General features: G+C 43.2%; 1 protein-coding gene across 1 annotated transcript in view; it reads left to right on the forward strand.

Moving 5' to 3' along the window:
• Positions 1-20821, forward strand: part of PINX1 (PIN2 (TERF1) interacting telomerase inhibitor 1) — a 63758-nt gene that overhangs the window by 14619 nt on the left and 28318 nt on the right. The window lies entirely within an intron of this gene.

Below are 20821 nucleotides of genomic sequence, written 5' to 3' on the forward strand. Positions count from 1 at the left end.
CATTTTGCACTTGCAGAGAACAGACCTGCTGTATCTGTGTATAAAATAACAGACACTGTAACATGAAAAATCCAGAAAAATCCTGTGGAAAAAACAACACCTGGAAAAGCACAAATGAATATGTTGCAAGAATTGGTTCCAAGTTGTCTGAAATCTCTTGTTTAGAGGGAAAGGAGGGGCTTGAAATTAAGTGGAAGTTTCTGGAATACCCTGTATGTGTTTGACACCTTGCTTCTCATGCAGTACTCTTGGAAATTGTTCTGGAACTTCACATCAGGCCTCTGGGAGCTTTGGGAGGAGAGGAATAAGGGGAGAATGTGCTGAGAGGTCTGGGATAGTAGTGGAAATAATACAAGGTTTTTTACCTGTAGAATGACAGGGGAGCTGGTGAAGAAGGAATAGTGATCCACTGGGGATTGTTCCCTGGAAAAACCTCTGTAAAATAAAGAATACTTCAATGGTGTATCTTCACTTGAACAGTTTGAAGGATTTGTGCCATTATCACATATAGTGTTATATTTCCAGTGAATCTGCTGTAGATTTTGAAGTGGTTGGTAAGTTTATTGGTGACAGAGAAAGATGTCAAGTCTGTTCCTGAGTTCTCTGTAAAATACACTGACAGCTAATTAAACCAGGAGGCTGGAAGAAAGTTAAACAAACTAAGAACTGCCCTGTCTTGTCTGCCACTGCAAAAAACAGTGGGAACCTTTGTTACAAGTCACATGGGTTTCAAAGGTAAGAGCTTGGGACCAGGCCATCAGCCACCACAGAACCCATCTTAGCTTATTACTGTCTTGAAATAAGAATTTGGGGACTTCAAATCCCTGAGAGCTGTTGGAGCTCTCAAATGCTGTGGGTGAACTTGCACCAAGGGGAGCCCTGTTGGTTAACACTTCTGAATATGCCATGGATCCACTGCTTGGCTCCCTTGCTGTCAGAGCAAGATGAAGCAGGACAATCTGGGATTTGAAGCAACTCCACAGGGCTGTGGTTAAGGGAGTTGATTCACACACACAAGAATCCTCCTCTGGTTTGCAGGAGGTCTCAGGCCTGCTTGTCACTTGGTGTTCAAGTGTTTTCTGAGCAGGCTCTTGGGGCACAGGATGCTCTGCTGTGCTCCCCACCTCACCGTGGGCTGGCCCAGCTCCAGATGGATCCATGTTTGGATTCTCTTCCATTTTCTTTTTCCCCTGGAGCCCTGTTGGTTAACACTTCTGATCCCCTAAATATGCCATGGATCTGCTGCTTGGCTCCCTTGCTGTCAGAGCAAGATGAAGCAGGACAATCTGGGATTCAAAGCAACTCAGCAGTGCTGTGGTTAAGGGAGGGGGTTTTACCCCACCCATGAGTCGTCCCAGATAGCTGGTCTTGTTTTCTCCACATGTTCCATATCTGTTGGAACTCAGGTTTGGAAAGTGCTGCTTCTGGGGCTTTATCCTGGAGAACACTTAATTTTTTAATGGATAGACACTGCATATGACGTGGATTTGAGGCTGCTTATGAAGGGTGTATAACTGTGCATGTTTTTGCTAATCCCAGTGGTTGACTGGTGGCTCTTGTGCAGATTTCCTTTTTCCCCTCGCTGAAAGGGTTCAAGCTTCTGGCAAAAAAAGTCACAGGCTGTTCCCTCTTAAGCATCCAGATTTCCACATGCAAATCCAGGCAGGAGATAATGTCATTTGGAGCTGCATTGTCATCCTCTGGCTACTGTCTGCTGCTGAGCAGCCACAGGGAGGAAGAGCCAGAGGCAGCACAATTGCTTCCCCCAGCCTCCCTTTCTCCTTTTCTTCATGGGTCAGAGATCTGTGGAGTTTGCACACAACAAAAAATGCACTGCTCAGGCCCTCCAGCTCTGAGCAATTTCATTTCACTGCACCCATGAACTCTCATGATCCCTTTCCATCATGTTCCAGAGCCTAGTCCTTAAGGTGGCACAAATGGAACTGCGAGGATTTGCAGGAGTTCTCTGTTTGCTTTCTGGTTTGAAATCCCTGAGCTGTGGGCACTTCCCTGGCGTGGCAGAGAGCTCACTACAGGAGCAGGAAAGTGCTGTCATTCTCCTGGAAGTGAGTTGTTCCTGCCTGTTCCTGTGTACAGATAATGTAGGAAGAGTCCTGGTGTCCAGCAGAGCCCTGGGTAGGGCCTACAGGAAAGATGGAGAGAGACAATTTGCAAGGGCCTGGAGGGACAGGACAAGTGGGAATGGCTTCCCACTGACAGAGGGCAGGGTGGGATGGGATATTGGGAAGGAATTCTTCCCTGTGAGGGTGGGGAGGCCCTGGCACAGGTTGCCCAGAGCAGCTGTGGCTGCCCCATCCCTGGAAGTGTTCAAGGCCAGGTTGGACAGGGCTTGGAGCAACCTGGGATAATGGAAGGTGTCCCTGCTCATGGCAGGGGGTGGAACTGGATGGCCTTTAAGGTCCCTTCCATCCCAAACCATTCCGTGATTCTATAGCTTGAAGTCCTGTCTTTAAGGCTCTTTCCAAGATATCAGATCCCTCCTCTTTGTTCAGAGGTGCACTTTGAGAAGCCTCCAGCACACATTTGATTTGGACTGAATGACCAATCCTCAGCTCACAACAGTTGTCATTCCACTCTTGATCTTTTGACGAAGACATTCAGCAGAATTCTTTTTCCCATATTTCTAGTTGTTTCAATCCGGGATCAGAACAATCTTGGGTGTAACTTCATGGAAAGATGCAGGAACTGCTTTTCACAGTGACAGAATTGCTGAGATTGGAGGAGTCTTGAAGGTTTCTGGATCAGTCACTGCTCAAAGCAGGGTCAGCTCTGGCAGGATATTCAGGAGTTTGTCCAGCTGAGTTTTGATTGTCAGCCTTCCTTAAAGCCTCCAGTTTAAGCCTGTGACAAAATTCAGTGGATGGATGGAAGAGATCCCTTAAGGAGGAGAAGATCATAGAATCATTAAGGTTGGAAAAGGCCTTTAGGATCATGAAATCCAAACATCAGCCAGCACCACAACCATGTTCATCACTAAACCATGTCCATATCCACACTTTTGTGAACATTTCCAGGGATGGTGACTCCACTGCTTCCCTGAGCAGCCTGTGACAGTGCTTGACAACACCTTCCATGAAGAAATTGTTCCCAATATCCGGTCTAAACCTCCCTAGTGTCGTCCTAAGTCTGGCTGGTTGATTGGATCACACCAGACTTGAAGATTAGGAAAAAGGAGGAAAAAAGCAAAACCCAGGGAATTCCATCTGTGGTCAAAGGGAAATTAGTGGAAGGACTCAAGGCTCAGTGACATGATCTCTGGACAAGCAAGATAATCTGAGTCTTCTGAAGTGCTTGTCAAAAATAGTCACCTCTGAACTGGTGCTGTGATAAAGTGTCCCAGCACATCAGATGTGTCACAAAGCCACTGTTCCAATTAGCCCTACCCAGGCTTTTCCAGTGTGGTCATTAGCAGTCATTTTATGATCTTGACCTGTGGAGTAGCCTTTGGCAGGAGATGTTTTGTATGAGCTTAATCTGAGCTGCCTTAACTGTAGAGTTGATCTCGGACTCAGTTTTTCACTCAGTGGCTAAGGAGTGATCTGAGTGATGGATCCTTTCTCTTGTTTCACACCAGCACTGCTGCAGTAAGTGGGGAATGTTGAAACTTGGATTATCTACCTTATCAAAGGAAGAGGGAGTTGGCTGGAGGATTGTAAAGATTGCAAAAGAGTGGAATTGCAAAGGGTATGGAAGGAAATGCTGTTTGCCCCTGAGGGTCAAAAGGAGTTTCTCTAGAAGTAATAAAACCAAGATACAAGTTGAAGCTGTTGTTTTGATGGTTCTGGGATATGTGTTACTAATCAGAGGCACTTGCAACCCTTAATTCTGAATGTCAAACACAGCAGTCTTTTTTTTTAATTATTTTTGATAAATCATGTGCCCAACTCAAACCTCCTTAATAAACTATACAGGGACCTTTGTTTAAAAAGAAAAAAAAATACAAGTCAAAAAAACGAGAGGGGAAGAAAACAATGGCTGGGCTTCAGAGTGGACCTAAATTGAAAACATCTGCAGTTTTTCCCAGGGAGAGCAGCAAGTGATCGAAAATATTGAATTGTAATTATGATGCTCTCTGGAGACCTGCAGAGAGGACCTGTTTTGCAGGGTAGGATCTTGCCACACTGTTTTTTGCCCCCCACTTTCCCTCTGATTTTCTCACTCGCTCAGGAACACTGGGAGCTGGGGAGACAGAAAAACAAATTCCATTAGTTCCTATCTGGTTGAACTTCCTGGAACCCCCACTATTTTTTTTTTTTTTGCTTCTCAGAATTTCCTTCCTCCATCCAGCTGTGTTTCCTGATGAAGCCTTATCACTGGAGAAAATGCTCCTGAGTGAGACTGAGGATTTGGGAATGAGTTACAGACGGTCCCAACTTGGTTGCTGAACAACATGATTCTGGCACTGATTTCGCTCTGGGGGCTGGGGGAGTAGCTCTGATTTGCTCCAACTCTGTTTAAGGTGCATAAAAACCTGAATGTTTTGCATCCACCTCACATCCATGTCTCAGGCCATTCCATGAGTAATCTGCTTCCTCCAAATTTGTGTAACTTGGATGTAAAACCCACGTAAGTTCCCTTAAACCACCAAATCCAAGTAGCCTGAAAGTCTCGAGTTTCCAGTGATCTCTTCCTTGTTAGTCATTAAAAAATGGAGTGATACACCCCTTTGCTTTTTCACTTTTCTTTTTTTAATCAGGAAATTGTCTTCTGACACATTTTGCAGAACTTCCTCAACTGACTTATATTTCCCAGCACTTATCAGAAAAGCATGTTGGCAAACCTTAAGGAACGACTGAAAATCCATTAAAATCTGGCTCTGCCATGGGCTCCCTGAAGTTATGGGTGAACTAAACATTCTTGACACTTCGACTTTCTCTCTGCAAAATGCCAGTTTTTATATTGATATTTAGATTGATCACAGTTGTGATTTTTAGGCAAGTTACAACTTTAATCTTAGGGGTTTTTGTACCTGTGACCAAAGTTTCTGTTGCAGGAGTCACACATAAATTATTTTGCTGTCCTTTTTTTTCAGGGAAGAAAAAAAACTGCAGAAGAATAAAAATGAGTTACAAATTAACATAGATTTTTCACTGTTCTGCTTTGGAAACCACAGCCAGCGTAAGGTTTTTGGGACTGAGAGGCAGAACAGAAAAAAAAGGACATCAAAAACCTGGAGAGAGTCCAAAAGGATTTAGTAAAATGGGTGACAGGGTTAGAGGGCATGTCCTAGAAGGAGAGAGTGGAGGAACTGGATACGTTGATCTCAGAAAAGAGGCAGAAAAAGGTGACCTCTCTGCCTATAAATATCTGGGGGTCGCAGGGAGGGAGGAGCAGAGGAAGGGAAGGGACAGTAATCAGAGCAGGCAAAAGCCAGGAATGGTTCTAGGGGGTGAGAACTTCAATTAGAAAGAGGAAGACACAAACTCACTCCTCGCAGGCTTCCTCGCAGTGATGTCAGCAGGGCACTGGAGGAGTCTCTTGAGGGAAATCCCAGCTCCTCAGTAAGTGATGCCAAGAAAAAACCATGAATTTAACACTTTTAGCCCCGTTGGAGAAGGCAGAGATAAATTGGGTTAATAAAAGGTCTCCCACCAAGTCATTCCGTGAGGGCTCCACTACTGCAGGTTGCTTCCCTGTGGTTGTGTTGTGCTTGGATTCTCTGTGGCTGAAGGAGGTGGATCCCTGTCCATGTGCACGTGGATGTGTTGGCCTTCCCCATCCAGCTGCCTGTTTCCATGGAATATTTTAGCATATTAATATCTTAAGCTTCTGCTGGGTTGGATTAAAAAGTTGCTGGAGAGAAAGGGGTGTGTGATGTAAACAAATGTCAAGGCAGACATGGAAAATTTGCTTCCTTAAGAAATCCAAGTAAAAATGTGACTGCTGTCAGTGTGTTCCAGAGGAAGACAGTAGGGAAACACTGAGATAGTCCTTTAACATGGCCCTTCTTTTTAAATTATACACTTAACGTCAGAAAGAGAATAATTGCCTTTTTAGAGGAATTATCTTATGCTGGGTTTTATAATTATCCCCAGGCTCAAGGTTTGTCAGATTTGGGGTTAAAATTGAGAGCTGCTCATTCCTATATGTGACTTGACCATTTTAGCACATTTCATTGGAAGAGGGAATATAGTGTTTTCCAAGAATCAAGGCAAAGGAGAACACAGGTGTCAAAAAGGTGGGATTTGGTAGAAGATCTAGACATCTTCTCCAAGCTCCCCTCAAAGTGATGAGACACAGGTGCCCAAAGAGGTGCATCAGCTGTCTCCAGAGATGGGAAAGGAGAGGCTCAGATTAGACATCAGGAAGAATTTCTTCATGGAAAGGGTGGTCAGGCATTGCAAGGGGCTGCCCAGGGAGGTGGTGGAGTCCCCATCCCTGGAGGTGTCCAGGAAATGACTGGCCATGGCACTCAGTGCTCTGGGCTGGGTGACAAGGGGGGGATTGGGCACAGGTTGGACTTGATGATCTTGGAAGTCTTTTCCACCCTTAATGATTCTGTGATTCCACATGAAACCAAACCCTTCCTAGAGATTAGTGGCTCTTCACTAATCACAGAGGACATCCAACAGTCAGGTGAATCCTATCCAAGAAGTTCTATTCTGAACATATTCTGTTACAGTGCAAAAGCTCACCATGGTCTTGTAAGCACTTGATTATCCTCAGCTCTCTGGGCCTATTCTGTTCCTGTGAAAGCTGCATTTTTAAAATTGTTCTTACTTTTGCTTAGTGGGAAGAGGCTGGTGACCTAAGGCAGAGTCTGCAAGACAATCTAATGGTGCTTTTATGCATTTTGTATTCCCAACTTGCTCCTGAGTAGAGAGATTTCTCTCAGCCTCTGGTTCACTACTCCTTTGACCTGAGTGTCATACTCAGTATGGATTTTTAGACTTGTGGAAGTTATAACACTCAGGTTACAGTGGCTTAGTTCCCCTTGGGAGAATTATTATTGGAGAGAGACTTTTCACAAGGGCATGGAGTGATAGGACAAGGGAGAATGATCTTGAGAGGAGGGACTGTGGGTTTAGATTGGATACTGGGAAGAAATTCTTCCCTGTGAGGGTGGGGAGGCCCTGGCACAGCTTGCCCAGAGAAGCTGTGGCTGCCCCATCCCTGGAAGTGTTCAAGGCCAGGTTGGACAGGGCTTGGAGCAACCTGGGCTAGTGGAAGGTGTCCCTGCCAATGGGTGAGCTTTAAGGTCCCTTCCAACACAAACAATTCCATAATTCTATATTAATTAGCAAAGGCTTTTTACAACATCTCTTAATACTGCAGGCACTTTTTCCTCTCCAGTTTTGCTCTGCAGCCATGGGCTGTGAACAACTAGAAGGATGATTCCCAGAAGAAAAAGGAGGGAAAAAACCCCTCAAAACCAGATTCTGCCAGCAATTTACAGGACAAGACCTTTGCCTGAGGAGCAACCAGGACAGGCTGGTGACACAAACTCACAAGGAGGGCAACATGACAAGGCAGCTGAAGGGCTAAATAAATCATGGAATCACAGAACAGTTTGGGCTGGAAGGGACTTAAAGCTCATCTGGTTCCAACCCCCTGCATCTTCAGTGTGCACAAGTGGTACAGGTAGAGCAAACCTGGCAGCACAGACCAGTGTCAAGTGGATCTAAAGCCATATATAGTGAGTCAGAAAATTAATTAGGCTCAAGGTGTTAATTTGGACCATATTTCTAATATTTCTCCATGCAGATGAGGTTGTTTCAGGAACACTGGGAAAATTCCTTTCCCCAGCATGGTGTCCTTTTGATAAAAGGAGGAAGAGCCAGGTATTGATGTTTTGTTGCCTGTTCTATAAGCACCTTGTTAATCAACTGGAGGATAAATTATTGCTGCTCAGGTACCAGCAGAGAGGGAGAGGAGGAGACATCTCCCAGTTTGGAAGAAATGCTGCTTTTTTCTTCTCTCTTCATTGGAGAAGAGTCTTGTTCCTTGGGGGGGTTGTTAGGAACAGAAACAAAACTGGGGGGGAACTCTTTTGATTTATCTTCTCTCCTTCCCTTTTGGTCACTTCCAGAGGCTTAAAGAGCCGAGTTGGCTTTAATGTGTTACCATTAGAGACCAGGAATTAGCTGGAATAAACCTTCATTCCTCACAGTGAAAAATACCCCTTGATTGGCTAATTAATCAGTCAAAGGGGAATGACATGGCCCTCGGCTTGAGGGACTCTGCTGCACAGGTAAACAGGTCATTGATAAATGGTTTACCCACAAATTCATATATCAAGAAAACTTAGTCATTTTTTAACTCCACTTGGTGTGAAAGCTGTGCTGTGTTTTTGGAGGTGGATTTTTGCTGCCTTTGCTTTTTTTTGCATTGTGGGAGCTTTTAAAGTTTTCAAGAGGAAGAGGCCAATCAGAACTTTGTTACAATTCCAATTCTGTCTCCAGAAGTGGAAAAAAAACCCTCAAGGATTTTTGTTCCTCACAAAGAGAGGGAAACGATGGCTTTGTGTTGAGATGGAGTGAGTCTGTAATCAGCTTTTTGTCCTTTAAATATCCCGAGGCTGCTCAGTGGGTCATATCCAGTTGTCAGGCACTTCATGGACAAAGCTGACATCCATAAATGAAATAATTGGGGAAAATGTATGGAGGAAGATGCAGGTTTGTGTGGTAAAAGGCTTTAACTCACCTGATTTAGTAGCTTTTGGCATCCAGTTGCTGGACCTCTTCAGCTGGATATTTTATAACACCTTATCCAGCACAGATGGTTCCACTGTGGGATCTTCACTGAGAGGTAAAGAAAAGAAGAGGGGGGAAAAATAAAATTAAATAAAAAATAATAAAATTAAATAAAATTAAAAAGGGAGGAAATCCCACTCTAAATTGAATTGCATAAAAATTTGATCTAGAAACACTCTTAAACATGGGGTAAATGAGGCTAAAGCAGAATAATCATGGAAGGAACCATAAAACAATGATGTTTGGCATAGCAGCTTAACTGGGTGCTCAACTCAAATCCCAATTGTGCTTTTTCTTTGCTCTTTTTCTTGCTTTTCCCCTACTTTTTTCTTACTTTTTCCTTGCCTTTTTTCTTGACTTTTTTCTTTTTTTTCCTGCTTTTTTTCTTGCTTTTTTGTTGCTTTTTCCTTGCTCTTTTTCTTGCCTTTTTTTTTTTGCCTTTTCTTGCTTTTTTCCTGCTTATTTCTTGCTTTTTCCTAATTTTTTTCTTGCTTTTTTTCTTTTTTTTGCCTTTTTTTTTTGTTGGTTTTTTTCTCTTGCTTTTTTCTAACTTTTTTTTCCTTTTTTTCATTTTCTTGCTTTTTTCTAAATTTTTTCCTTTTTTCATTTTCTTGCTTTTTTCTTTTTTTTGGTCTTTTTTAACCTGTGTATACTGGGAGAAAATAACACACCAGTACCTAAGAATGTGGGTTTGGCTACTGGGGAATAAACTTCACCTAATTTTTGTCATGTGGAATCCCTTCCTCCCAAGCAGCCCCTGCCGTGGGTCTGTGCTTTAGAGACCAGCCTTGGTTTGTTTTTCCTTTTAAAAATATTTGTCTGATCAAAGAGCTTGCTTTTTTTTTTTTTTAAAGAAAAAAATTCCAGTGCAGCAGCAGTTCAAAACAAGGAAAAGTGCTTTTTTTTTTTGATCCTATCATAACAGGATTTTTATATGGAAGTGTGAACTAAGCAGGTGGTTTCCTGTTGATTTGAAAGCCAGGTGGGCAAGTTCTTGATGAGGAGTTGATGTCTCAGGCTTGTACCTGCCCTCATTTCCCTGCTGCAGGAATGTGCTTCTGCTGCTGGACCTCAGAGCCAAGGGGACGGTCCTGTGCCCAGAGGAGCTTATTCCTCTGTCTGGATAAGGTGCTATTTGGGATTGACATCTTGTAGGGATAATACTGCTGTGGGAATAGGAGGGAAATAGCACCATGTGTTGTCTCTCAGAAATCAGGGAACAGAATATGTTATTACCCTCTGAGGTGGCTGCTGGATCCACTCCCTGCAGAAGCACTGGGTGTTCACAGCACAGTTGGATTTTTGCTGACTTGGTGTTATTAAACAGTGTCTAACCTTTCTCCAAGGGTGATTTCTCCAAGGCTCATCCCACTGGTTATGAAACTGCTGGTTGGTTCAGGTGGGTGAAGCAAACCAGAAGCTGGAGCAAAAGAAATGATTCAGCCTGAGAAAGTGCTTAAAATCAAAGAAACGAGCTTTTCCACTCCCATTCCAGTCTTTCAGCTTCTCTACTTGATAGTTCTTCAGCAGGGACCCTTTGCTTCTTGTCCTCTCCAAGCAGGAGAAATCAGGGCTGGAGTGTGACTTAGTGGTGAACTGCCCCATCAGTGTCCAAGGTAGTCCCTCAGCTGAGAAAAGAGGAAGAGTATGATGGGGAAGATGGTCATGCAGTGGGATAGTTGGTACCTTCTGTGCTCTCTTGGCTTTGGCATCACCTTTAAAATTATGTGTCAGTTTAAATTATCTTGATGATGATGGTTTATTGTTCCCCCTCACGGAATACTTTCTGGAAAGATTTAGTGTTAAGGATGAATATTGGCCAGTTTAGATTTGTTGAGAGGAGAGAGCAAGGCAGCAAGGACCTGTGGACCTGTTAGAATGGGACCAGAGGAGGACCATGAAGATGCTCCAAGGGCTGGAGCCCCTCTGCTCTGGAGACAGGCTGGGAGAGCTGGAGGTGTTCACCTGGAGAAGGGAAAGATCCAGGTACACCTTACAGCCCTTCCAGTGCTCCAGGAGAGCTGGAGAGGGACAAGGGCCTCGAGTGACAGGCTTGAGAAGGGAACGGCTTCCCACTGCCGGAGGGCAGGGTTAGATGGAATATTGGGAAGGAATTCTTCCCTGTGAGGGTGGGGAGGCCCTGGCACAGGTTTCCCAGAGAAGCTGTGGCTGCCCCATCTCTGGAAGTGTCCAAGGCCAAGTTGGATGGGGCTTGGGGCAACCTGGGATAGTGGAACACAATAATCTTCAAGGTCCCTTCCAACCCAAACCATTCTATGACAGCAGCTGAAATAAGCAACAGAAATGGCAGTGAAGGGGAGGTCAAGCAAATCTGAGTTTTGCTGCGTGGGAAAGAGTTTGATTTGAACAGATTGAACTGATTCAGATTGAACTGAGCAGATTCCCAAATTTCCATGCATGTGACAGTGCATGGAGCTCTGAGCTCTTCCCTGCATTGAAATGAGGAATGTGACCTCTGTCTGTGGTGCTCAGTTTGTTCTTTCTCTCCTCAGGGGAAATTGGTTTTGCTTTCAGGTGTTTGGCTTTGGCAGAGTCTCAGTGACACGAACCCAGGGGGTGTCAGTGAACCCAACCTGAAGTGTGGTCTGGCTTTGGAGCAGAAGTTGATGCTAAGATAATTAATTCCCATGGAAGTTTGTTGCAGTCTCTGATGGACCTCGAGGAGGTTCTACCTTGATGAGTTTGCCCCTCAGGATCCAGAATGACCAGGGCTGTTTGGTGACCAGCCTGGAGCTACCTCAGCTGAAGTTAAGCACTAACACTTTGTTGGATGAACTTTAAGCTCCCATGAAAAGGGCAGGACCAGGAATGATTTGACCACGGACAGTGGAGTGGACAGAGAACGAGATGTGTCTGTCCACAGCATTCAACAGTCCTGATTTAATTCATTCTTATTATTTCTGGTTTACTGGGATTTATTTTAGATGTTCTCACCAAGAACCAACTTTTCCCAAGTGCTGGGATGTGTTTTTGACAGCAGAATCTAACCCAGCTTAGGCTGACTTGATCACCTGTGTGTTACAGGTTGTTTTTTTAACAAATGAAGAGAAGATCAAAAATATTGTCTGCCCTAAAATCCTGTTTTCCAGAATATTGAAGAATTTAAATGTCACTCAGTGCTTCAATACTTGAAAGAAAATTATTTATTCTCAATACTTTTTTTTTTAGAAAGAAATATCTGATCTTGGGAGTAGAAGAAAGTTACTGGAGTACATGGTAGTCAAAGGCTAATGCTAATTAGGAAATGTTTTCTAGTTCACAGAAAATACCATCAATTTTTCTTTAATTTCTAAAAAAATTAAATTTTCATTTCAAATACTCAACTTTATATTTTGCAGTGAATGTTTGCTGTTAGAAAAATAGTAATTGCTACAAACATCTTGCTGTGGTCAAGTCCAAGCTTGCAGGTGCTTTTTTATTATTATTATTATTCATTAAACCACTATGTCTCATAATGGAGTAAAAAGTCTTAGATGAGAAAAAAAATCAAGCAATTTTATTTATTATTTCAAATAATATATTTGTTTGATGCTTCATAATATCAATATGTCTTTTATATTTAGTGGAAAAAAAGGGGGACAATGTTAAGTAATTATGCAGAAGGTTTTTGTTTATTCCTTTAACTCTTAACTATATTAAAGGAACACCTTAGTCTCTACCAAGCACTCCAAAGTGCCTGGAACACTTCCTAGGATTAGGAAAATGGCTGTAAAGCCCCCTGGGTATCAGTGGATGTGGCATTTCTCTGCAGCTACTAATGTGTTAAGACACTAAGAAATTTGGTGTGAAAGATATCAGAGACAATGTCCTGAATTCTGGTTTGGTGCACAGCATTTCAGGGGCTACTGACTCTCTGTGTCCCTGCATCCAAACAAAAGCTGCTTCCTCCCAACAATTCCCAAATTATTTTAGAGCTCCAAATCTTTATTCACTTGCCTGGCTCAGCTATCCCAGTGTCAGGTCCTTCATCAGTTTGTAAACAACACATTTTGCCCAGTGGGTCATTAAGTTCTCTAAATATCTTCCTTTTCCATGGACTCGAATCTGTCCAGTGATGGCACCAGTTCAAAACTCAGATTGTTCCATGAAGACCACCAGAACAGTTGCTTATATAAACCTTTTGGGGCCACTCAACCTGAATCTGGAGCAGTGATATAATGAAACACGTGACTCTGGGGTTATCCAGTTCTCGAATTTGCTTCTACCTAAAAAAGGTTTCTCCTCATGAATTGAAGGATGAACGTTCTGTGGGGAGCGATTCAGTGTTGGCCAAAGTGACCTGAATTCAGCCTTTTGATACCTGTGACTGTGCTGGATGGGAGCTTAGGCATTCATTTACATTTCATCTTAAAAGCAGTGAGAATGATGGGCCAGCCTTGGAGGTGATGAGAGAGGATTGTGTAATCCTACACGTCAGCAAGCGACTGGAAGAGGAAGTTTTTTGTTGGAACTTGCACACTGAGGAGGCACAATGTCCCTGTTTTAACTTCTGCCTTGTTAAGCCTTCAATTAATCACTGCTTTTAAACTCAGACTCTGGATTTGAGCATGTGATTTATTTGTGGAGGACATCACCCTGCAGTGAATCCCAGGAATGTGGCTCAGGTGAGGCACAGCCAGTCTGGAGTCAAGGCTCTTCGGTTCCCTTTCACCACGTACTGAGCAGCCTTGAGTCAAGTTACTTCCCTGCATCCCAATTTCCCAGTCATTAAATCTGGGGATTGATGGGTATGATTCACCCCCTGTAAGTGGTATCAGCCTAATTTATGTTAAATATGTAGTCATTCCTGAAGTGCACTGAAATATTTAGGTGATAATTGAGAATTTTGAAGTGCAAAGTGCCTCACACTGGTTTAGTTTCTCCTGATTGTTATTTCTGGAGAGCTGGAAAAGCTACTTGAAATGTTCTATATGTGCTTCCCTCTTTTACCTTTTGAACTTCTCAGCCGTGGTGCCTATATTGTGGTTTTAAGACATTGTAACTTAATTAAACTTTCAGAGATTCCTGGAGCGTGACTGTCTCCAGCTTTCCTGAAATCCCTGGAAAAGCAAAGCTGTTTACATAAAACCTGGATGGGGGGGATGTGCTCCAGAGCATTACCTGAGGGCACGGCCGAGGGTGGGGATGGGGAACCCTGAAGATTTGTGGATCTTGGGAAGGAGAGGTCAAGCAAGAAGTGAAGAAGTGTCTTTACCTGCAGGAGTGTTTGTATAAGTGGTCAAGTGGAGCAGCAGCCCTTGTTTTGACAGCCAGGACTTAATGTATCACTTGGGCTGCTGATTCCGTGACATCCCTTCATTCCAGACCTCCCTGTCCAGGCCTTACCAACCGGAGCACTTTGGGGTTGGTCGGGTTTTGTTTTTTTTTTAATAAGCCCGGTGTTTGTCGGTTACCAAATGGCAAAGGAATGCTCTGTGTAGCAACTGGGATGGATCCCATCCAAAGGCACGAAATGTGGCCTGTTCCTTTTTCCTGCGTTGTCGTAGGGAAATGGGCGTCTCCAAGAGACGCCCGTCGGCAGAGCCCTCGCTCTTCAGCAACAGGAGCCTGGCTGTTCTGATTTTAACACTTGCTACTAGAACACAGAGGTTTGTCACTCCTGGCAACTGGCTTTACAAAAACACTGATAACAATAAAGGGCTCCGTGCCCAGTCCTTGTGCTTGCTTTCTGGGAATCTTCCAGTGGAGATGCTGCCCCTCAGCTTTAACCCACTCACAACGTGGTTTGTAGGGTCCCTCTGCTCCTTCTGGGCCTCCACAGGTGTGATCACACCGAAAGCCTTGCAGGGCTGTGGCAGATACTGTTCCAGTCACAGAATTAAAGGTCATTTAGTCTTGAAGCTTCTTTCTTCCCTGTATTAGCAGAGCAAAGTGCTCTTCACCTGAGCACGGAATGGCTGAAGGGTGGGAGCTGGTCACACTCTCAGAGGAAACCTGCAGGGTTGGGAACTAGGAAAAGGTATCTCAAGTTGATATCAGGCCACAGAACATTAGAATTTTGCCATGACGTTTTGTTCCTATTTTTCCAAGAAGCTTTTATGGTTAAAAGTTTTGAACGGAAAGCTGCAAAACTCTTTTGTCCTAATTAGTGACCAATTTCTGTGGTACCTGTAACTGTCGGGCTGGTAGGAGAATTCCCTGTTTTCCTGGGTCTGAAGTCCTTGAAAGAAAACTTGAGATTGCACTCAAGGGACAGTCATGGGGTTTAACACCATTTTGGGGCCCTGACACTCAATCATCTTCAGTGTCATCCAAGAGGTGCCCACTTATCTTTCTTGTTCTATCCTTCAGGATATCTTGTTGCTGTGGAGATCTGCTGATTCTGATGGATTCAAGGCAATATTCTCCAGTTGTTTCAGAGTTAAGCTTAATGCCTAAAGCAGAGGGAGATTAATCCTGGCTGAAAGGTTAAATATAGTGATGTAACATCTCAGAAGCAGAGGAAGAGAAAAGCCCAAGTGAAGGGCCATTTAACCTGCTTAAGGTGTGACCTGTGCATTTCAGAGTCACCTCTCTCCATTGAATATGATGGTTTGGGACTGCAAATTTAAAGCTTCCACTAAATATAAATATTTGGTTTGAGCTTTAGGTACAAAGCTCTTGGTCTACATGCAGATATTGCAGATATATGAAAGCTTTATATTATTTTTCTTTCCATATGGATGCTTAAATAAGGCATTATGGGTTTGACAGTTTCTGCCTTATATTTTTCATAGGATAGAATCACAGAATGGTTTGGGTTGGAAGGGACCTTAAATATCCTCTAGTTCCTACCCTCCTGCCATGGGCAGGGACACCCATTTTTGGTGCTACTAAAAGGATTCATTTGGTACACAGAAAGGACCTCAAGAATCTTGGAAGGGACCACATGAATACAATTCATTCTGCAAATTAATGCCACTTCGTAACTTTTCCATAGATAAATATGCCCTCTATCCCTACTGATCACTTTCCTGTATCAACTTCTGCAAATAAAAACACCTTTATATAGGAGATCCAAGCAGAAATCCTTCCTAAGGCAGTGGCTTTATATGCTCAGGAATATATAGGCACTTTTTCCCCGGTGAGCAGCTTGGAATCAGTACCTGGCTCTTATTTAGGTGGGCATATTATTCACTTTTCTCCAACATTTGGGAAAGCAGGACATGCTACTCATTTGAAAATCATACCAGCTCCTTTATCACTGCCAGTCACAGTCAGCACTGCTGCATTCCCAGCTTGACACAGAGGAGGAGGTTTGCCCTGAATAAATACAGGAGATAAATGGTCTTTCTGTTCCTCAGAAGAATTTGGGCCACTTCTCAAAGTTGGTGCCAGCAGTACAGTAGAGAGTGGCATGGTTAAAGTTAATTGCCCTCAGATTTTAGTTAAAAGTCTAACTAGCTTGTCAGCTTTGAATTTATATTTTCACAGTTCACTAGGGAGTGATAATAGGGAGGCTTTGATGTAGCTGGCTGTTTTTTGCTTTGTATGAAATGCTCCAAAGTTTAGTAAATAAACTTTTATTGAGAGGGGGGCATGAGTGACAGCTTAAATCCAGCCAGAAGGATCAGGATATACCCTCACTGAGGGGCAGAGTGGCAGCAGGGCTGGCCTGGTAAAGATTTCCATGGAACACCAATGCTGAACTCTCTAAGAAACAGCTCATCAGAGATTTGTTAATTAGGTGTTACCAGAGACTTGCTGAAACAGTGAAGCTGTGATGCACAAAGCACTACCTAATTAACTCTTTATAGCCCTGTAATACACTTGCTGGTTCTCTATTCTGGGAAGCTGAGACACACTGGTTTAATTCCCATGGGATTCCCAAGGCTGATCTGAATGGCAGGCGTTTGAGAGAAGAGATGTGAGAGTGATTCAAAGCTCATAACATGAGACTGTGTCTTCTAAACCAAGAACAACATCTCTAAAGTAATTGTTTAGAAAGATGGACATTCTGGCTTTAATTAGAACAAAAATATCCTTATTGTTTTTGTAATTGCTGGGGAGAAAGTTTGATGTTGAATATTGCTCTGTACCCCTCCCCTGTAGCCAGCTGGGAAGGACCCAGGCTGTTCAGTCAACTTTCATATACATGAACAAAAAGGCACATTAAAAAGCACTAATAGGATTTGCTACATCTTATTCTAATATTATTATCTTATTCAATATTATCTAATAATATCACTCAGAGGATGGTGAGGCCCAGAGAAGCTGTGGCTGCCCCTGGATCCCTGGAAGTGTCCAAGGCCAGGTTGGATGGGGCTTGGAGCAACCTGGGATAGTGGAAGATGTCCCTGCCCATGGCAGGGGGTGGGACAAGGTGGTCTTGAAGGTCCCTTCCAACCCAAGCCATTGATTTTATTATTGGTTAACTTTCTATCCCGAAGATTACTGGGGTTGGATTGATACCTCCCAGCACCTGTTTGCTGGATGGAGGACAAATCAACTTCCAAAAGCTGGAGGGCCCCCCTAATTCTTGTTAAAACCATTCTTAAACACTTTAAAAGCTTTTAAATACAGTTTTAATTCTTCTTCCTCATTAAATGAGAAGGAATAACTTATTCTCTTGCTGTACCTGTTTCACCTGGTGATGGGCAAACAGACCACTGAGCTGTTGGAAAGTGCAAGTGGTTTTCTGGGAACTGCATGCGGTTGTGTTTTCCTGGATGGATGGATTCCATTCCCAGGATCTTATTGTAGTAAAGACCTTGTCTCAGGGAGCTGCTATTTTCTGGAGATCTGTTCTTGAGCTGTTGTTTTCACTGCGGGTGGTTCTGCAGAGCGAGCTGGCTGCACTCAGACACGGAGATAAACTTCTGCCTTTGTACCTGAGCTTACACAAGCACAGCTTACCTGCTGGCCAACAGGAATGTGGTCTGGTCTTGTTCTGGCCAACCCCAGAGAAAATGGGAACATGCATTGCCAAAACTATTGGAGCATCCAGTTGCTCCCGGGAGTCCAACAGGCCACAGACAGGTTTGAACCGTCTGAGTGGGAAGTGACTTTCTGTTTTGCAAGCCCTGCAACACTGATTTCAGCTCCTGGCTGGTTGGTTCAGAGGGAATGTCAGCACCTGGAGGAATAGCTGGAGCTTTATCCGAAGGAAAAGTTGGGGGTTGTCCACTCCACAGTGAAAACCACGAGAATAAAAATTTTATTGCCTTCAGAAAATTCTTAAAGGGGCATTTGATGAATCCATTTGTGAGGCAAACAGTGAAATAGTTCCTTGTAAAAATCATTATTGCTTTAACATAAAATATTAGAATCACAGAATGGTTTGGGGTGGAAGGGAACTTAAAGATCATCCAGTTCCACCCTCCTGCCATGGGCAGGGACACCTTCCACTAGCCCAGGTTGCTCCAAACCCCAGCCCAACCTGTTCTTGGACACCTCCAGGGATGGGGCAGCCACAGCTTCTCTGGGCAACCTGTGCCAGCACCTCACCACCCTCACAGGGAAGAATTCCTTCCTAATAGCTAGCCTAAACCTAATATCTAATCTAAACCACAGCATATATAGGATGGCTTCCTAAATTTCAGTGCAGGCTGAAATATTGTGGGTATTTACCATCTTACCTTCTCTGTATTTGAACTTCTTCTCTTACCCTCTGTGTATTTGAAGTAAGTGAGCTTCACAGTGGGAAGAGTCAAACATTCCAGTGCAACTTTTTTCCCATTAGTCTTTAGTAAAATGTATGTTTGAGTTATGGTGGAACTCAAAATTCTCAAATGTTTCACAGTTACTACCTGGTGTCATAAGCACTGTATTTGAAAATTATTTGTTTGAGGGAGAGGATGTTGCCCTTGGGTTTTTAATGCAAGGTTTTGAAAGAGTTTTCTCTCATGTCTTAAAAAAGTTTACATCTACTCCTTAAAAAGTTTACATCTAGTCTGTCTTGAAAATACCTGAATAAACAGAATCATAGAATCATGGAATGGTTTGGGTTGGAAGGGACCTTAAAGCTCATCTCATTCCATCCCCTGCCATGGGCTGGGACACCTTCCACTGGCCCAGGTTGCTCAGAGCCTCATCCACCAGGCCTTGAACACCAATAAAAAAAAAAAAATCTATGAATTTTTGGGGGGGTTTTCTCTCCATAGGACTCATGAGGATTTCACACAAGGAATGTTTAAGCTGTCATGAGAATTTAAGGCTTGCACTTACATTGGGATTGCATGTTCTAACAGAGATTTGGGGTTGGCTGCTGAGTGTGGATGGGGCTGTAGTTGGTTGAAGTGGTTCAGGCAGTGTCTCCTACAGACCTTTATATAATGCACTTCTTGTACAGTCAGGAGTTTATTTCCTCCTTTTCCTGCACTATATAATAACGTTTGTCAATACAGAGTATATTATACTGAACCCAATTCAAATACCAATTTGTGTAAGGGCTGCAAAAACTAGAAATGCAGAATCTGAGATTGATCATGTAACTCGACTCGCTCCAGTCCTACAATGAGATTATTTAGACAATCATAATTGGTAATTGCATAATTATGTACTGCTCATTTCTCTGGAAATGGCACTCACATAATGAACAGCTATTCAGTATTTTGTTTTTATTTAGGGTGTGTCCTTGGTCTTTAGTCTTTATTTACTACATACAATTCAAATGCTGCTCTGAAGACAGAACTGTGAATTTTCTTGCTGGCTTTCTGTGTTGTTTGCTGCAGTAGTATTCACATCCCTTCTTTTCTGTGTTTCCTGTATGGTCTGGGGAAGGGATCAGATACTTGTAGGGGACAATTTGTTGGGTCCTCAATAGCAAGTTAAAATCTGGAGTCTTCTAAGCAAGGAGAGTTCCTCCCTTGCCTATTCCAGTCCTCATAAAGTTGCTATGAGATGGAGAGGACACAATCCCAACCTTCTGATGGACAACAAGGCTCAAAAGCTGTATTTTTTAATAGTAAACTTAGAAGCTGACTGGCTTATGATTCTCCATGCTGTTACACTAGAAACACAGTCCCTGGCCAAATGATGGTTCCATACAATACCCTGTCCTGTTTCAGGAAATTAGCACATACCAGGATCTCTTCTTAGGAGGTAATTTGGGTGCAGCTGCCTCATTTTGTACAAGGCACTATAGATATCTACTGATTTGGGGTTTGCAGGTTGAGATACCCAAGACCTCAGCTCTTTTTGTTTTTATTTTGCTTCAGATGATTGAGTTTGAACTCAGGTTCACACACCTGGAGCTGGAAGATTTTGGTTCTTCACTATTAGATAACTCAGAACTACTGAAGAAGAGACAGTTTTTGATGTCAACCCTGCTGCTTTGGTGTTCATTTGTTATACATGGGAGTGCTTTTCTCATTCTTCCATATACTCCTGGATTAAAGAAATAAGCATTATTTTAGGTGATATTATTCATGACAGCACAGTGGGAAGTTATTGCTTTATTAGAGAGGCAAATTATGCCTCAGGGAAATATGCAGGTCACATCACCTTTCATTTAAAAGGCTATTCCATATCCAACATGTCAGCAAACAAAACAGACAAATTTGGAACTTTTTTTTCCTGTTGAATTTAATTTTTTTGATGTATTGACACTTCTGCCTTTTTTTTGGGTTGCAGCTTCTTATATAAGTAGAGTCAGCTCACAATGGGAGGGGATATAAATACCTGGCTGGGAACTGAGCCTCTGGAGTTGCTCTATTAATCCATGCCATCAGGGATGTGCTTATATATGTCACCTTGTGAGCAGTGCAGGTGAGAAAATGGAGCACAAGAGCTTTCCATTCAAACAGTGTTTTCTGTAAAAATCCCACGTGATATTTTTAGATATTTTTATATCCTTTGGCTGCCTGGCTCTATATGTGCTGTCCCTGTGTATAATGTACACATGTCTGTGTGCCTGGATGTGCCTGGAAGTGACAGTGAGCACAAATAGGCAGCCCCTGTCTTGCTGGCATGGTTTATTAATTAGACCTAATTGATTGCACTCATTGGGAATTCCCTGTGAACACTTCAAAGCGCTCCATGCAGAGATTTGCTTGCTGGCGTGTGATTCCTGGTGCGTTCCTTGCTGTCATGTGGCTGGAAGACTTTGAGTCTGCAAAATACCTCATTTGGGATGGATCAAGGTACTCAGAGAGTGTTTAGACCCT

This window comes from Pipra filicauda, unplaced genomic scaffold, assembly GCF_003945595.2.
Source record: "Pipra filicauda isolate LSUMZ 115617 unplaced genomic scaffold, ASM394559v2 scaffold132_size2486313_pilon, whole genome shotgun sequence".
NCBI lineage: Eukaryota > Metazoa > Chordata > Aves > Passeriformes > Pipridae > Pipra > Pipra filicauda.